The following is a 19493-nucleotide window of genomic DNA, read 5'->3' on the forward strand; positions in this document are numbered from 1 at the left end:
TCCTGTTCTTGCAAGGGACTAAGGTTTGGTTCCCAGCACCCACATGGTGGCACATAGCCCTTTGTAGCTGCAGTCCCAGGGGATCAAGTGCCCTCTTATGGCCTCTGTGTATATTATATGTAGACAAAATATTCATACTAATAAAAGATAAAAATAATTTTAAAAAGTAAGCATGTCAAAGGGATATAGTTGCTTTTTTTCTACTATTGTGCCAGAATGATCAGACCCAAGAAGACGATGGCTTTGAAGGTTTTTTCCACATCCAAAAGTGTCTTTTGTATTCTATCTAGTGTCTCTATTTCAAATGTGGTTTCTGTTTGCTGGACTAAAAGTCTTCATTGGCTTTTGACCCAAGTCAATCAGTTCTCCTCTGGGTAGATCTTCTTAGACTTTTAAGTTTAGTACTTCCATTCACTACGGCAACATCTTCCTTCTTCACATCTTTAAAAATTAGTACTCATGGGTGTGGAGAGATGGCTCAGCTGCGCTGGCTGCTCCTGCAGAGGATTCGGGCTCAGTTCCTAGCACCCATACAGTGGCTCACATTCATCCATAACTCCAGTTCCCAGGGGTCCGGTGCCCTCTTCTGATCACCACAGGCACTCTGTGTGTGTGGTGCACTTACATGCATTTAGGTAAAATGCTCATACATATAAAATAAAAAATAAAACTTTTGAGCCGGGCGGTGGTGGCACACGCCTTTAATCCCAGCACTAGGAAGGCAGAGGCAGGCGGATCTCTGTGAGTTCGAGACCAGCCTGGTCTACAAGAGCTAGTTCCAGGACAGGCTCCAAAGCTCAAGAGAAACCCTGTCTTGAAAAAGTAACTAACTAACTAAATAAATAAATAAAATAAAACTTTTGAGCTGGGCAGTAGTGGCATATGCCCTTAATCCTAGCACTGAGTGGCAGAGGCAGGGGGATCTCCGTGAGTTCAATGCCATCCTGGTCTACAAGAGCTAGTTCCAGGACAGCTAGGACTGTTATACAGAGAAATCCTGTCTTGAAAAAAAAATTTTTTTTTTGAAGATTAGATTTGTGTATGTTTGTCTCTGCCGGCTACCCGAGCGGCTCAAGACTTCCCACCGTGGTGGCGTCACCAGGAACTTTTCTCCAGTTCAGGTCACACATCTTGCTTTTGAAAGTGGAAGATGATCTGATTGGTTCCTTCACTTCATCTTTATTAAGCTTTAAATGCTGTCAGATGCCACATGCTCATGTCTTACATTTCTCAAACTGATACAGATGTCCTAAAGGGGACATAGCAGACTGTTGTCTTCCCGCTAACTGCTCACAGTAGCGATTCTTTAATGAACCCAGCCTGCCTGTCCCAAGATTCAGGGGGAACCTCTCTCAGTGCGGAGGCTCTTGTCTGTCGTTAGATAATCAAGGCTTCTGTGCAGACACACCAAAGAGGGGTCTCTGTAATAAATACTTCAGGTTATAATCAGAAGTGATAGTTTATAAAGTAAATTGTATTTTTATGGATTTCTGCCTTAATAATAAATGGTCAGTATTTTAAGGCATTAAGAATATTACAGTCACCATTCACAAACGCCTGAAAAACTTGTGTGATTCAGCTTCATTTCCAGATCTGTGTTCTTTTGGTCTGAAGCCTTGTGGGTAACTGCGGGGGGGGGGGGGCACGGATAGGAACGATAGGTGTGCTCAGGAACTGACTTCCTCCATCTAGATCACTACTTTTCACAGTTCCCACACCTGTCCTTTAGTGGAGATCGTTTGATGAGGTCATTGATGAGATTGGAACCCTTGCAACCAGGCACAGTGGAAAGCACCACCAGCTGGTGGCCAAGCCTTCACACGAGCCTTGTTGGGGCGACACTGTACCTAGGCTACAGTATAAGCTATAAATGTGAGTTCATTCTTTGGATGCGGAATTATAAATGACACGATTTTATTTCTCCTGCTTATTCAGACCTGGCATGCATAACCAGATGGAAGAATGAAATTGATTGTGGGTTTTTATCAGGTTCCCCCTCTGCAAAAGTCTAACTGTGGAGTGAGTGTACCCAGAATATATTATGTACATGCATGGAAATCTATTGAAACTGTTATTGTACCATGAATACACACGAATAAGAAAAGTGTGACTAGTTTTCGAGAATTCTCAAGTCCAAGCAAATTTGTAGCAGGCACTTTCTGGATGCCAGGGATGGGTCAACAGGAAGCAATTGCTGTGCAATCCTGATATCCTGTGTTCAGTCCCTGAAACCCATGATGCCAGGCTGGAACTGCCTCCCGAAAGTTCCCTGTGCTCTCCACATGTGTTAACATGCACACGCGCAGACGCATGATACTTTAAACTCCCCCGCCCCATGCTTCAACTTTAAATATCTTTGTATGCAAATGGCAGCATTTCCTGGCAGGAGTTTCCAGATCAAGTGTGAAGACAGAAGACGGCCACGTGAGACATGCGCTAGAAGTCATCCCTGAAGGTTTCAAAGCACGGAGGACCCACATCCGTGCACAGTAAAAGGCACAGCGACAGCAGCCTTAGCCCCAGCCTCAGTCTCGAGTGAGACTGTGAGCATTGAAGAGTAAGCCTGGCCCACCTCAGGGACACAGCGGCGAGTCTTCAGTGAGGATGGACTCCTGTCCCCTCCGCTTTCTGTTAATTGCCCTCCTTTCAATGACTAATCCAAGTTTCTCCAGCCCATGCCTTCTAGTAACGAATCTGAGGCTCCCTTGTGGCTGCCTGAGACAGCAGTGCTGATGTCACCGAAGCGTACTTTAAATGAGATTATTCTGTGTATTCTATGTAGTCAGTGACGACCTGCTCTTTCTGACCGAGAACTAAGCGAGCGACTGGGAGACCAAAGTGGGTCAGAACACGATGCAGTCCCAAAGGGGCAGTCCCTGAGTTTATTCGCAGGGCCCTTCCTCTGAGGGCGGAGCTCAGCTTCATTGTTAGGGTCTGGGCCTGCCTTCCTGTGAATGGGAGAAATACTCAAATGGCAGGAAAGTCTCACGAAGATTGTGACTTTTATACTAATATGTCATTGGAATGGCCTGTAGGGGCAGCAGAGGGGAGACCAGAACCAGGACTGGGGAGATCAGTCAGTCGGTCCGCAAGCACAAGAATCAGAGTTAGATCCCCATTAAAAAGCTGGGCTTTGGTGGCACACACAGAGACAGGAGGATCCCTAGCTCACTGTCCAACCACTTGCCAAATTGGTAAGCTCCAGGCTGTATTAGGGCTCTAGAGGAACAGAACTGATAGGATATATATAAATCTGATAATAACTGAGAGTATATAATATATAGAATATATATAAAGAGGACTAGCTCACAGCCGTACTCCAGCTAGTCCAACAATGACTGTCGACCAATGGGAAGTCCAGGAATCCGAGGTTGTTCAGTCCACAAGGCTGGAGGTCTCAGCTGGTCTTCAGTGTACACTGGGATCCTGAAGAAGTGGGCTCCGATGCCAATGAAGGGATGGAACTTCCAAGCAAAGGCGAGAGCAAGCAGGCAAAGGGCAAAAACCTCCTTCTCCCATGTTCTTCATAAAGCTGCCCAGATTAAAGGTGGACCTTCCTACCCCAAAAGAGCTGGATTAAATGTGGCTCTTTCCCACATCAGAAAAAAAAATCATCCAGATTAAAAGTGGGTCTTCCCATTTCAAATGACTTAAGAAAAGTCCCTGGCAGGTGTGCCCAGCTGCTTGAGTTTTAGTTAATGCCAGATCAGATGTAGTCTGGTGTCCCTTCACAAGGCTCACGCGAAGGCTTGGTCACAAGCTGGAAGGAGATCCTGAGGATAATACCTGTGGTTGTTCTCTGGCTAGTGTGCGTGCACACCCCCACAACCCCCCCCCCACACACACACGTATAATATCAGAACTGAATTTATCTTCATTCCGCATACACACACAATGCGTGACTATGACAACATTTTAAGGTCAAAGAAACAGCCTATGGATTTCTGTGTGGCAGAGACTAGAATTAAGACTGTAGCCGCTTTTTCCCGTTTCTTTTTTCGTTGAGTGTGGCCATCGTAGAAGGGATGTCTTTTTAGAATCAAAGAACTGTTCCAGACTTAGCAGCCCATATTGCATTCATTCCCAACAGATGTCGTTGGATAAACATTAAAAGCAAAACTAGTGATTATTATTGGACTGGCAGATATCACTATTTCTATGAAACAACACTGCCTGCTCGACCGTGTTATGAAGTCTGATTGGGATCCAGGAGTTATTCAGCTGGCTTCAAAATTCTACATTGTTTCTTAAGCCTCAAAGTTTAATTTTTTTTAAAAGTTAATGTGTAGGAAATGGTTCCTCAGGTTGGCTAAAATGTTGTTATTGTCTATAAATTTTGTGTGTATAGAGTGGTCCATCTGGAGAAAAAAGAATATTGGGAAACTGAAGTTTGATTTTTCTTCAGTGTCCTTGACATCTTGGTGTGTGTTATCTCACAGAGCAGGAGGCTATACTCCAGCTAAGTTTCCTTTCTCAGGTACCGCCCCCAACGCTTCCTAGGGGCTAGAGACTGGACCATGCGCGCGCAGCCTAACAGTTTGGCTGACGGTATTTTCGGTTCTTGTACTTGCCAAGAATTGCTGACAGCCTAAAAGCTACCACAGAGTGACCACCAGTTGCTGGGCTTGTTTGATGATTTTGGACAAACGTGGATCAGGATTTCCTGTCATTTTTCTTCCTCTTCTGGCGCTGTGTAGCCTCTGTCACTGAACAGTTGTACACTTGAGAAGGCACAAAGCCAGGCCACTGAGTTTCAGTCACCTCTACTTCTGTGCCAGACCAAATGTTCCTTCTGTGACGTGTGAGCAGTCCTTGGGGTCTGGAGAGCTGCAGCAAGAAGCGGGGATGCTGGGCTCTTAGGAGAGCTTTTTCTGAGCTAAACTCGTGGCTGTTCTCCTCACAGCTCTGCCCTGCCTACTCTTGGCTGAAGCATTTCCCTAGGATCCGTGTGATAAAGCAGATTATCCTCCAAAGAAATCCATATGGGCCCAGAGCCTAGAATCTGTCGCTGGATTGTATGCGTTGGTCAGGGCTGGAGAGGGGCACAGAGGACATGGAAGTGAATGAGTTTTTAAAAATGGGAGTCAAAGGGAGTCATATGTTAAAAAGAAAGCATTCTGTTCAAGGAATTTATAATCAGTTGCTGGGTGAGTAGCTAATCCTAGCCACTGTTTAAATACAAGGGGTGCCTGCAAGACAGTCTGGATCAAACAATAAATATCTATGCTCCCGAAGATAAGAGAAATGTGAACTTCTGAGGAGAAGCAAGAGTCTTGAATAAAGGCCACTTTCTTTGGAAACTATAATTGGGCCTTGTGAATGGTTGGTTATTTCTGAGAGGAATGTGTCCCACTGCAAATGTCAATGGGAGGAGCCACAGCCTGTGTGGTAAAGGAACAGGGGTCTTCCTTCTCAAGAAGTCTTAATTTAGGTGCTATAACGATCTTGCTATCCTTAAGTAAAAAAAAATGGTTATTATTTTTCAAAATTCACTGTATTTATTATCTATTTATGAGTATCAAACGACACCGAAAGTATTAGCTTGAAAAAGCAGGCATTCATCCACCCACTTATGTTGTTTCTGAGTGTTGAGTGCTTTCAAGGGACTTAGCTTGGAGATTTTTAGCTCAGGGTCTTTCTTGGACTTGAAGTCAAGATCTCACCTGGGGATGAAGTCTTTGAAAGATAGCCACGCTGGAAATTTGCTTCCAAAAATAAGTCACGTGAGCATTGGAAGAGGGGTCAGTCCTTTACTGGTGGAATCTCTTCCAAAAATAAGTCACGTGAGCATCGGAAGAGGGGTCAGTCCTTTACTGGTGGAATCTCTTCACAGTGCTCAAGCGCCCTACCCCAAAACACTTGCCTAAAAGAAACATATAAGATGTCAGGGAGAGAGGAGACAAGAACAAGACAGAAGTGTGGTGACTTCTATAAGTGTGGTTTTAGAAGCGACATATCATCTTTGTCATATTTGGTTGTTCACACGACCCTAAGACAATTTGGAGGGGAACTACAAGGATGTGATGTTAGGAGGTGAGAATCACCGGAAAGCATCTCAGAGGCAGCCTACATTCCGGGTGGGATGAAGGCAAGGGAAAAAGCTGCGCTACCAATCTTCCATTTGTATCTCTTCAGTCAGCGCTGGGTCACGTGGTCTCTCAGAAGGTGTCAGGAGTCAAGTTTTTAACTTTTATGACATCTGTAGCAGATGAGAAGAGAGAGAGAAATGGAGTTTGGGTTAGCATGCTGCCCATCATCTGCCACTCCTGGATGGTGATGGTGGTGATGGGTTAGCATGCTGCCCGTCGTCTGCCACTCCCAGACATTGCCGGTGGTGAGTACTGTTGTTTTCCGGCAGTGCCGAGGACAGAACTTGGGGCATGGCATGCACCGGGCAAACATTGTCACTGAACTACATTCCAGACCTATGATGAGATTACTTTTAATCTTCCTGGATTCTCAGTAGCAACAAGTAGTTTGCTACGAGGAGATTTAACCTATAAATTAAAGGAGGTAAAGGAACCCTGAAAATTCTTTCCTTTTCTTTTTTTAGACAAGATTTTGCTATAGTTTGAGGTGGCCTTAAACTTGAGGTCCCCCTCCAGGAATACTAGCACAAACGAGGGAGATCAAAGGCTGCAAACAATGAAATGTCGGAGTTAAAGACCCAAGTTCCCCTCACTGGTCTGTGTCTAAAGACAAGGTAGGAGGACGTTTCCTCCAGCACGGAAGCTGAGGAGAGAGTCCTTCAGAACTCTCAGCGGGTAGAACTGAGGTTCGGAACCCAGCATGAACTGGAGTCCTGCCTCAGAACTGGGTCTAGTCGGAACCCAGGCCTTGTTTCATATGTACTAGAACAGCAGTCTGTTCTTGGAGAAGCTAGTGCAGGTTGAACGTAGCACACATCTGCAGATTTAGTGGTCAGTGTGGCCTGAGAGTCAGGATGATGCCAGAGAGGAAACCTTTACCAGAAAGCTGAATTGGATTGAAGTAAAAGTCGCAAAAATGCAACAAACTACAGGTGTACACAGGTATATATACAGATGGAGTATATATACAGATGGAGTACATATACAGATGGAGTACATATACTGATGGAGTACATATATAGATGGAGTACATATACAGATGGAGTATATATACAGATGGAGTACATATACAGATGGAGTACGTATACAGATGGAGTACGTATACAGATGGAGTATGTATACAGATGGAGTATGTATACAGATGGAGTATATATACAGGTGGAGTACGTATACAGATGGAGTACGTATACAGATGGAGTACGTATACAGATGGAGTATGTATACAGATGGAGTACGTATACAGATGGAGTATATATACAGATGGAGTATATATGAAGCAAGTTAACGTCCTTAGTAAGTTAAAAGCTCTAGCCAGCAAAATGGCTTGGCATGTAAAGAAAGGAGCTTGCTATTTCAGCCTGGCGACCTGGGTTCCGAACCACCAGAAGGCAGGAGGAGAGAGCTCACTCCAGGGTGGGTTACTGGACTGATCTGCACGCATGCTCCATGGCACTTCTTCCACTAAGTAACCTTTCGGTAGGAAGTGCCCTTCTGTGTTTAAGGAAAGTTTTGTTTATCATTGGTCTAAATAACCAGCAGAAAATTCAGGAAACGGTCACTGAGAACTGACTATCTGTGCTCAACCTTGTTGTATCCCCATCCCCCAAAAACAAAGAAAAGAAAAACACAGATAGTTTGCCAATAATGTTATTAAAACTAGAGCTCCTAGCTGGGCACTGGTGGCTTGTGTCTTTAATCCCAGCACTCAGGAGGCAGAGGCAGGCAGATCTCTGTGAGCTTGAGGCCAGCCAGGGATACACAGAGAAACCCTGTCTTGAAAAGCCAGGAAACAATTATATGTATCAGTGATGTTTTTCCTGCATATATGCCTATACACCACATGTCCAGTACCTGAGGAGATCAGAAGGAATCAGATCCTCTGCTCTCAAATCATAAAATGGAGAATGCTTGACCTTATCGTAGCTTTTATTTCTTGGCCATTCTTATAACTTAAATTATCCTGTTTCTCTTCATCTACGTTTTGCCTCAGGGCTTCCTTCCTTCCTTCCTTCCTTCCTTCTTTCCTTCCTTCCTTTCCTACTTACACTACTTCTCATTGTCTGTCTATCTTGTGGCTGCCTGACTTCCGGCCCCAGGAGTGTTCCTTTCTTTCTCCATCATTCTGTCATTCTCTTCTTCTTCTCCCTCCAGTCTAGATTTCTCCTCCTACTTATTCTCCCTGCCCACCAGCCCCACCTCTTCTCCTGCCTAGCTATTGCCCTTCAGCTTTTTATTAGACCAGTCAGGTGCCTTAGGCAGGCAAGGTGAAACAGCAACACATCCTTACATAACTAAACAAATGCAGCGTAAACAAATGGACACATCTTTGTACAGATGTAACCCAGCTTCTCATAGTTAAATACCCCACGGCGTACACCCATGCAGCTCCTGTGCTGCTGTTCTCAGTCTAGGTGTGCACCTTCTTTAGTGACCTGCGACTGTCTATCCATACGCGATTTTAAATTAATTTGTTGACTGGTTGATGCCTTCTTTGATGGGGTTATAAGCTCTCTCGGGGAGCAAATGTCTAGTTCTGCTCAACAGATCTCAGTTCTTTTTCTTACTTTTATATGCAGATGAGCTTTTCCCTAGATGTATATATTTGTGCCGCATGGATGCCTGGTGCCTGTGGAGAGCAGAAGAGGGCATTGGATTCCCTGAAACTGTAGTTACAGGCTGTTGTGAGCTGACCCAGGTTCCCAACTAGAGCAGCAAGCGCTCTTAACTACCCAAGTAGTTAAGTCTTAAGTCGACAACGAGGCTTACCGTATTAGGTCAACTGTTGCGGGAGCTCCTCCTGCTCCTTCAGCCAATAGCCGCTGAGATACCAGCCCATTGGGGCGTGGTCTCAATAAATATTTGTTGCGTGGATCAGCAAGTCAATGAAGCAGAGTTGTGCCCTCTCTCTCAAAACTGTACTATGGCTGTTATGCTTCCAGTAAGATAGTTTGCCTTTAAATTCAGAGTTCAACACTGATGACCAGAGAATAATGTGAAAACTTTATATAAGGCTGATGTCACTGAAGTATCCCCAGGGCTTTTTGAGTACCTGGAGAGAACGTGGTCAGAGTGTGAAGGCCCGGACTAGGGATCTGGCTCAGGTGGCAGAGTGCTCACCTGACATGGACAGAACCGGTTCCGTCCTCATTACCTCATCAAACCAGGCCTGCTAGCGCACATCTGTCATCTCATCCCCTACTCCAGAGGTGCACACAGGGGCATCGGAATGTCAAGGTCATCCATGGCGCTACAGTGAGTTTAGGGTCAGCCAGGGCTTCAGGGAACCCTGTCCCAAAAACCTGCACTAGGAATAGTATTAAAGAATACCTTCATTTTTAGTAACGTTGAAAGTAGATAAACAATAATATATATTGGAAACTGAAGGCTTGCTAGATAACTTGAAGTGATGTTTACTATCAACTTTGCAAAACTATGCATTTAAAAACCCTGAGGGGCTAAGGAATAGCTTAGACCATAAAGTGTCTGCCACACAAATATGAGGACCCAAGTTTGGATTCTCCAACACCCATGTACAAAGCAAGGCTCAGGGGCCTGGAGAGATGGCTCAGGTGGTAATGTGCCTATCACACAAGCGTGAAGATCTGAATTCAGATCAGTAACCCCAGGGCAGGAGGGGTGGAGACAGACAGATCCCTGTAGGTCACTGATCTCCATTCTCACCAGGTGTTGTCTCTGGGTCCAGAGAGAGACCTGTTTCAAAAGATAAGGTGTGGTGCCCAAAGCCACTGTCTAGGACACCGGGTATCATCAGCCTTCAGCCTCCGTACACAGGCACGCACAAGTGCACACATTCCTGTATGCACACACATATACACATACACAGCAAAAATAAATAAAAGCCAGGTGCATAGAAGCCTGTAACCCCCAGAGGAGGGGAGGCTAGAGGACACCGAATCTCACCTGCTTGCCAGTCAGTGAGTTGGTGAGCTAGCCACAGGATCAGGGGAGTCATTCCGGAAGACACTTGATACGGACCTCTAGCCTTCAAGTGTTCACGTACAAGGAAAAAGGTCAGAAGGGGAGTATGGCCCTATGTCAGCAGTGGCTTCTCTGATAGATGGAGAGACAATTGTGGCTACTTTGTGTTTATATCGATATAGTTTATACACTCGACGCAAAAGTTGTTTTTATATTAACAAAAAAATCCCTTAAAATTCCTTGGATACTTTTGGGATTTGCAGGTGGACATTTCTTTACTCTCTCATTGGGGGAGCTGTAAGCACGAGGAGTGTCCGGCACCTGTGAGGCTGGAATAGACTAGGAAGGTCGCCCTGTTTGTAGATTCCGTTCTTGTGTATTGCACTTGCCTGTCCGGCTTAGTTTAAACTATCTCTTTCAACTCTTTCTTAGATACCATCGATATCTTCAGTGGTTTGAATGCAGCCCTTCCATAATCCAGAAGGTAGTACCGAGGTGGAATCTTTAAGAGGCGGTGTGGCAACAAGGCATCTTGAAAACTTAACTTTCTTGTGAGGTTCTGTGGTTGAAGTCAGAAGCAGGACATTGTTCAACCATATGGAAAGAGCTGGGTCAAGGACGAATACTCTTTTTTGTTTAATTTATTTATTTATTAAAAATTTCCACCTCCTCCCCTCCTCCCATTTCCCTCCCCCTCCCTCCACTCCCACTCCCCCTCCCTCTCCAGACCTAAGAGAAGTCAGGGTACCCTGTGCTGTGGGAAGTCCAAGGCCCTCCCCACTCCATCCAGGTCTAGGAAGGTGTGCATCCAAACAGACTAGGCTCCCAAAAAGCCAGTACATGCAGTAGAAACAAAACCCAGTGCCATTATCATTGGCTTCTCAGTCAGCCCTCATTGTCAGCCACATTCAGAGAGTCCAGTTTGATCACATGCTCATTCATACCCAGTCCAGCTGACCTTGGGTCATGCTCAACCTCCTTAGCGATCAGAGAAATGCAAATCAAAACAACTTTGAGATACCATCTTACACCTGTCAGAATGGCTAAAATCAAAAACACCAATGATAGCCTATGCTGGAGAGGTTGTAGAGTAATGGGAACACTCATCCATTGTTGGTGGGAATACAAACTTGTGCAACCACTTTGGAAATCAGTGTGGTGGTTTCTCTGGAAACTGGGAGTCAACCTACCTCAGGATCCAGCAATTCCACTCTTGGGCATATACCCAAGAGATGCCCAACCATACTACAAAAGCATTGCCCAACTATATTCATAGCAGCACTATTTGTAATAGCCAGAACCTGGAAACAACCTAGGTGCCCTCAATAGAAGAATGGATAAAGAAGGTGTGGCACATATACACTTTAGAGTTCTACTCAACGGTAAAAAACAATGACATCTTGAATTTTGCATGCAAATGGATGGAAATAGAAAACACTATCCTGAGTGAGATAACCCAGACCCAAAAAGATGAATATGGTATGTACTCACTTATAAGTGGATTCTAGCCATAAACAAAGGACATTGAGCCTATAATTCATGATCCTAAAGAAGTTAAATAAGAAGGTGAACCCAAAGAAAAACATATATTTATCCTCCTGGATATTGGAAGTAGACAAGATCGTCGGGCAAAAGTTGGGAGCACGGGGGTGAGGTTGGGGTGGGGGGAAAGGAGAAATGGGGAGCGAGAAGGGAGAAGGGGAGGATTGACGAACAGCCACAGTGAAAACCTTCACCAACCTGTGCTTACGCTTGCATTTGGAGAAGTCCGCCCCACATCTCTGCAGTGAAAAGAGAGGCCACTATGCTGTCCAGCCCACAGTCACCGCCTCACTGTCAGGTCACAAGGAGGCTGAAGAGAAGCCCTCAGACTTACCTCTTCTCTGCTAGGGAAGATGAACACAGGCAAGTTGAGAGAGTCATGTTAGTTAGGGCACCATGTGAGCCTTTTGGATCTGTTCCCGTCATGCACTCTGGGGTCGGGCGTAACTGATCTTCCTGGAGCCAGCACACTCACGTCTGTCTTTCAGTTAAACCTCCCTGGTTTAGTAACTTCTGTGGGTTTATCCCAGTTAAGACAGAGACTTTGTAGGTCTGCCTCCCCGACCGTGGGGCTCTTAGGCAGGAGCCAGGGGCTCTTTCAGGCAGCACCTCATCATCAACTGCCAGGATGGAAGTGGTGTTTGCTAGACTCAAGGACTCTCCACCAAGCCTAAGGGGTTGGGTGGGGAGTCACAGCCACCAGACTTACTGAGTACTGAAGCGTCTTCAGGCAAACTACTCTCCTTCCTCACTCAGAAGCTCGTTCTGTTCTTGACTCCCAGTTGTCCCCAGCTACAAGTGATCCTTTCGAGTACACAGTCCTGGCCCCATTCCGAGAGAAGGCCTTCCTACAGACTTGGCACGGGCGAGGTTTCTCTCCTGAGTGAACTACCAGATGTTTTGGGGCTTGACCGCTTAGCAAAGGCACGGCCACATCCGGGCCTCACAGAGGAAAGGCTTCGCGCCCGTGGGGATGTGACAGTGGTTTTTCAGGTTCCCAGCTGTGGTGAACTGCTTACCACACACAAACTCTGGCGCATAAGGGGTTTCTCCCCGCCGTGTGTCCTCATGTGTCCTCGTGTGCACCGGCAGCCTCTGCAGCACAACTTCTGCAGGGCAGATGAAGGAGCGCTCACTTCAAGGTGCTACCTGAAGTGATCTGGCCATACAAACGTGTGGTCACAGCCTTCAACTGTGCCCTCGAGCTTCTCTTCCACTTGGGGAAGGGGTCCAGAATCTTTGGGTTGCCGCTCACCGGACCCAACGTGGACATTTTCTCCACTGCTGCTGGGTTTTGCGTTGTTTTGGCAGACATGCTGGTGTAGCAGCCGTCAAACTTCCACGGGGCCAATTCTTGAGCCCAGAGGAACCGTGGGCTACCACTCTCTGCTCTCACCAAGGAGGAAGTTGTTTCTGAATCTCTGCCTCATCCTGCGCGAACACTGAGTGCGCAAACCGAATGAGTCAGACTCTTGTTAGGTGACTAGCGAAAGAAGGTGCTGTCACGTGACCGTGGATCTTGCAGCGAGGTAGACAGCTCTGGAGTGGACAAAACCTTTGGGGACTTCTGTATACTCTGAGCCTTGTCTCTTCTCCGTCTGGGATCACCCTCATCTGAAAAGCACCTCAGGACCAGCAGAAGAAGGGATCTCCTTGGAGGAATTAGTAACCTTCTGCATTCTGAGGCCTCCGTCGCCGGAAGGAGGGATAAACAAGCGATGTTTAGTTTCTGATCCTACTAGCCCTTGTCCCGGGCTGAACAAACGGAACCAAGAGCTCTGCTCTGGATTCTCACTCATCTGATAACATTGACTCAGCTTCCCGAAATCCTGTTCAGGTTCAGATCTAATTCAGACTCGCTGACACCTTCCTGTTAGACTCACGTCCTTTTAATACACGGGCTTTTCCTGTAAGATGTTGAACTGGGTTGCTGATCAGTTTAACTTCCCAGGCCAGGGCAGCTGGCTCTAGGTCAGTCAGTCCTGAATTCTGTCCACACCTACCATATTTATAAAGGATGTTTTCCTGCCCTTCCCCACCTTTGATGGCTTAACTTTAGAAAATGAATTGGGAAATATTATCCTCTTGTTTTTTTTTTTTAAAGATTACATAAGATTGATATTCATTCCTTTTAATAAAATTACAGTGAACCCATCTGGACTTGAAGAGTTTTTATGAAAGATTTTTTTTTAATCCCAAATTCAATTTTCTTAATAGTCTTTGACCTTGAGCTGGTTGTTTTTTGTGACCTTGACACTAACTAGAGTCATCTGAGAACAGGGAACCTCAATTTCGGAGCTATCTCCATCAGATTGGACTGTGAGCATGTCTCTGGGCATTTTCTTGGTTAAGGGTTGATATGGAAAGACCCAGCCCACTGTGGGCAGTGCACCCCTAGCCTGGTGGTCCTGGGAAGTTTACTAAACGTAACTGAGCTTGAGCCTGAGAACTAGCCAGTAAGCCAGCTCCTCTGTGGCCTCTGCTGAGTGCCTGCCTCCAGGTTCCTCCACTTCCCCAGTGATGGGGTGTGATGGGGGAAATGTTAGCCAAGTAAACCCTTTCCTCCCCATGCTGGATTTAGTCCGAGTTGCTTTATCACAGCGCCGAGATGCAGACCAACTGCTACAGTTACCTGCTTCTATAGAGGCGATGTGGAAGCACTGGAAAGGAAGGTGACCACCCCATGTCAGAGCCACTGCCTGCTGCAGATGTCACAGCGGCCTCAGGAGGAGCGCAGTGGGTGCAAGGATCAGGTCCTTCACACACACACACACACACACACACACACGCTCCCCGTCAGCTATCAGGTACCAGCAGCAAGGACCCTGGGACCCAGCTGGGAACTGTATATATCCCATTTCTGACCTGGCCTCAAGGCCCTCTAAGATCCTCCCAAGAGACCTATTGGATTTGAGGACAGCCTTCCCCACAGTTTCCCTGCCTGATTCCCTGCCTGTTTGGGATGACCCCTGATGGGAGGAGCTGGCTGTGCCTGCTGCCTGCTCATGGCAGATGGCTTCTCTTGACCTGAAATGGAACCACAAACCGACACTGCATTTTAGACATTTTAAAAGGCCCTTGTGTTAAAGGCATGGTCTGCAAGGGGCGCTGTTACCTGGGTTTGGGTGGGAATTGACCCAGCTTGTCTTATTTGTAGACTTTCCCTCATATTCTCTCTCTCTCTCTCTCTCTCTCTCTCTCTGTCTCTCTCTCTCTCTCTCACACACACACACACACACTGTTTTCTTTTGAAGATCTAACACTTGATTTTATTGGTTTTCTCTTGTTTCTATTTCTGATTCTGATTGCTCATTATTATTATTTTTTCCCCTTCATCTTGCTTCTTGGTTCACATCGCTTTTTCTTGAGACTGGCAGAGTAGAAGTTGTTTTGTTTTTTAACTTTCTTTTCTCTGGCATGTGCATGTAGCTGTAAATTTCCTTCTGCTCTCACTGTGCCACCCAGATGTCGCTGCGTCTTCATTTTTGTCCAGTTTGTTGTATTTTTACAATTTCTCTCAGTACTTCCTATTTTACCCACCACAATATCTGCCAGTGCAATACATGTTGCCAGATGAACTCAAGTTCCATTTTCCTGTTGCCTGTTACTTGTGTTGAGTTTGGTTTTGTACTGATGGGGCATAATTCTACGATTTTGGTGCCTTTAAGGTTGTTCAAGGCTGGGGCACCTGACCTCCATCATGTCCCCTGCCCTCCCTCAGGGTCATTTGAAATATTTCCTCTGTGTTCTTTCAGTGCCTTACAGGCAGTGGTACTAACTCATTCTTGTCAAGTTCTCCAATGAGAAGGGGAGGAAGTCTTGTTGGTTGAAAAGCGACTTTGCTTGGCATGTTCTTTTCTCGTTCCCGACGTTCAGGGCTCACTCTTCCAGTCTTCCTTTTGTTTAAGGATGTCATTTAGCCCTTCTTTCCAAGTTGATCTGCTGGCAAGAATTTGTTTCATTTTTTGTTCCCCCTTAACCTGAGAGTGTTTTTTTTTTTTTTATCATCCTTGAAGGATGTTTTCACGGGATATGGAATCATGGGTTAACAAGATTGTTTTCTTCAACACTTAAAAAGCTAAACAACTTCCTTCCGACCTCTGGGCTTATGAGCTCGTGCCTCACAAGTGAGTGGGTGATCAGGTGTCATTTCCTTCACTGTTTTCATGATTTCTTTTTTCTGTTTTTTCAAAAGTGACTGATATATCTGAGCGTTGGATTCATTCTGACAGTTTCGAGTTCACCCTAGATTTAAGTTTGTGACTGCCTTTACTGTATCTGGGATGCTCAGCCATCATTCCAGGTGCTCTTGGCCCTGACATCTTTCTCCTTCTGGGATTCTGATGACAAGAATGTTAGATTTTGTGGTAGTGTTGTGGGAACTCACCACAACAGTGAGGTGCTGCTCACTGCTTGTTGTTTTGTTGTTGCTTTCTTCCTGTTGCTCAGAAAGTTCTGCTGCTTTATCTCCCAGTGCACTGACCCCTCCGTCTGCACAGGCATTCAGCTTCGGGATCCCCACTGAGGCTTTAGTTCCCATTTTCTTCCCAGCCTGTGAGCATACTTCCTGGTGTATCTGCCCGATGGCTGCTTTAAAATACTTCCAGCATCTACACTGCGTGTCCACTGGCATATAGAATATTTCTCATGCAGCAGACAGCATCTACACCGTGTGTCCACTGGCATATAGAATATATCTTATGCAGTATTCTAATATCCAAATAATCCGTATTCGAAATTCATATAGTAATTTTCCACTGACGCTGTACTTGTGGGTTGTTAACATGGAAAACTCTGGATCTAAGTATTCTGTTATAGTTGGCTTTTTTTCTGACTTCTCTCCAGCAGGAGAAGAAGCTATTAACCTTGTTTTGGCCAGAAAAGGCAGAAGTTCTGGTTTCTGGTTTGGCCTTTGTGTGTTGGGGGAACTCTTGGTTACTCTGGACAAGCGTGAAAGTTTCAACTCTCCGCTGGGCCCCCAGTGATGCCTCCTTGTCTAGAAGACTCCTGAGTGCCTTTGTACTGTCCCAACACTGTCACAGGGTAGAGGCGGCCTCATCACCTCTGGCACTGGCAGAAGTCCTGACACTGCCTAGGCCTTTTCATCGCCACCACCCAGGCAGGGAGTGGGAGGGATGTCTTCTGGGTGCTCGTGGAAGGCCAGGCTTCAGGTGCAGTTTTCTCCACTGGGATGGTGGGGAGTGAGGACTGCCATAGCCCTAGAGAACGAAAGTGCTAGCACCCAGCTGAGGTCGGGAGCTCTTGTTACTTCTTAGCAGTGATGGAGGTTTACATTCCCCACTTGGCCTTTGCTGGTGTGGGTGTGGGTAGGGCCACAGTTGTTTTGTTATTGTGATGGAAGGGATGGCATTTGACCTCAGGAGAGTGACTAGTGTCTAAAAATGCTCTGTCTTGCCAGACTATTCCCTTCTGGTCCTTTGGATAGAGAAAGCAAGCGTTTGTATTTCTTTTCTAGAATAACTTCTCTACAACATTGTTATTTAAAAAAAACCTTTGCAAATGGATCTTTTTGGGTTTTTGTTTTGCTTTGCTTTTTGAGACGTGGTCTCACTGTACAGCTCTGGCTGTCCTGGAACTCTCTCTGTAGACCAGGCTGGCCTCAAACTCACAGAAATCTACCTGCCTCTGCCTCCCAAGTACTGGGATTAAAGGTATGCACCACCACATCCAGCCTCCAATGGATATTAATTTCAATTTCTGTATTATTTCAGCTTCTTGTGAGGAAAACACAGACAAGTCAAATGCTTGCAACTGTATTATCTTTCTGGCTCCTCATTTGCTATGATGTATGTTTAATAAAACACATCTTAGGTATCAAATCCTCCCATTTTCACTGGCACTTAAATACTCATCTATATTCTAAATTCATACAGTTAACTGTATTCCAAAAGGCTTGCATGGGTCTTTGAGTATAAGGACATTATATGCTTGAAAAATTATCAACTATATTCATTAATTATATCTGAAGTTTTCCTTACTGCTATTTGAAAGGTCATTTCTCAATGCTATCAGGATCATTTTAAAGAAGTTTGATATTTAAGGAATTATGATATGGTTTAATTCCAGGATTCTGATTTCAGCAATCAATTCTGCACTAATCTCTATATTCTTAGATTCTGTACTCTTAGTAAAACATTTGGAATCATTCACACGTTGAAGATGAACCCTGTCATTCCCACACCCTTTGGAATTTATCATTGTTCTGGAAACTTCTGCCCTTCGTTGCTTCAGAACCCTTCCTTGGCTTACTAGTTCACAGCACGAGTCTCTGTTTAAGTGGATTTGGCAGGCTAGCTGAGCTCTTGGAGAAGAGAGATAGTAAAGAACTATACCTGCTCTGCAGATTGAGAACGCGCTGTTTAAAAATGTATTTGCCACCAAGATGGCTAACGGCGCATCTGCTTTCAAGGCCTTCCAGTTGAGGAGGTGACTCCAGTGACCCCTGCTTTACTGTGGCCACTGCAGCAGACACCTAAATGCGATTCTCTGGGGTCGCTGAAGAGTCCTTGGGTGTTTGCCTAAAAACTAACAGTGGAAAGCTACAATGATAAATTCATAACAATTTCCCCATACTTAATAAATCAAAAGCCCAAATGTTACAATCAGCTTCTCCTCCCGTCTCTACCCTGTTCTTCCTCCCACCCTTGCTCTCATAGTTCTGTTCATTAACTTAAAAAAATTGTTGAAACATAGCAGCTAAATTCTTCAGTGAAAAATAGGGAGTAGTTTTCATTAGTGCTTACACTCGAAGGCCAGCAGTCCCAGTATCTCTAATCCCTGAACTGGAGTTTTCTTGCTGTCGAGATAATGCTTGTATCAATAGGCCATGTGTTTCTACTTAGCTGCTTTCCCCTGAGGTGAACTCAGTCCAGGCCCCGGCATGTCCTCCCTTTCACACCCACATGAGATCCCAGCCACAGCCCTGAGTGTGTGGCTCTGATGTAACCCTCAACTGTGCTTTCCTACCTGCCGCCTTTTCAGATTGGAGGACACAGTCATTCCCTGAACTAGCTCTTTTCTGCACGTACAAAACTCTAGTTAAGGTGAAAGAAAAATCAATAAGGTTTTGGTAAAAAGTGAATGGGTGTCCCCCCCCCCCCCAAAAAGCAACATCATCATCAATAACAAAAACTCCTAATTGAAACTTTGTTCATTCATGAAAATATTTGGTTTGGGGTCTACAAGGTTCAAATCTGCAAATGTAAGTCATCTCTATATCATTGGGTGAGTTAGGATTTTTTTTTTTTTTTGATTTTTCAAGACAGTGTTTCTCCGTAGCTTTTTGGTTCCTGTCCTGGAACTAGCTCTTCTAGACCGGGCTGGCCTCGAACTCACAGAGATTCGCCTGCCTCTGCCTCCTGAGTGCTGGGATTAAAGGCATGCGCCACCACCACCCGGCTGAGTTAGAATTTTTTAACGCTAGTTATAGGACTGTGACCCCTTGACCTGCAGTCACTGTGCTTGTTAGAGCAAAGCTCAATACTTCCTGGCCTGGCTCACCAAGAAGAATCACAAGGCAGCTCTGTGAGCCTCCAGTTTCTTCTCTTCAGTTGCTTTTAAATTAAGCTAGATTCCAAATGGTAAATAGTAAATAGAGTGGTGGCACTTGGACATCAATATGACTTTCTGCAAAACTGAAAGAGTCATCAGCTCTTGCCATGTTCGGACATGCACTATGGTGACTTCATGACATTCTGCGGCCTGTGCCGTCCCTACACACTACAAATAACAGCAGCTTTTATCTGGGTTACGCTCTCTCCGCCCTCTGTAGAAATCCCTCGTTGTTCTGCAGTATTGAGCCTGCTGGCTTTCCGCTCTGAACTTGCTCTTGGGAGCTGACTTCTCCAATAGACACATTCCTCAGGCGTCCGACATAGGCAAACATTTGCTCTTGCTGATCAA

The 19493-nt window shown here is 45.5% G+C and overlaps 1 protein-coding gene and 1 pseudogene across 2 annotated transcripts in view; one reads left to right on the top strand and one right to left on the bottom strand.

The window, feature by feature from the left end:
• The window catches only part of Sesn1 (sestrin 1), a 99153-nt gene that overhangs the window by 27747 nt on the left and 51913 nt on the right, over positions 1-19493 (top strand). The window lies entirely within an intron of this gene.
• Positions 11750-13379, bottom strand: LOC121449208 (annotated as a pseudogene).

Source organism: Microtus oregoni, unplaced genomic scaffold, assembly GCF_018167655.1.
Source record: "Microtus oregoni isolate MIOR12 unplaced genomic scaffold, Mior012 000006F_ref0000085, whole genome shotgun sequence".
Lineage (NCBI taxonomy): Eukaryota > Metazoa > Chordata > Mammalia > Rodentia > Cricetidae > Microtus > Microtus oregoni.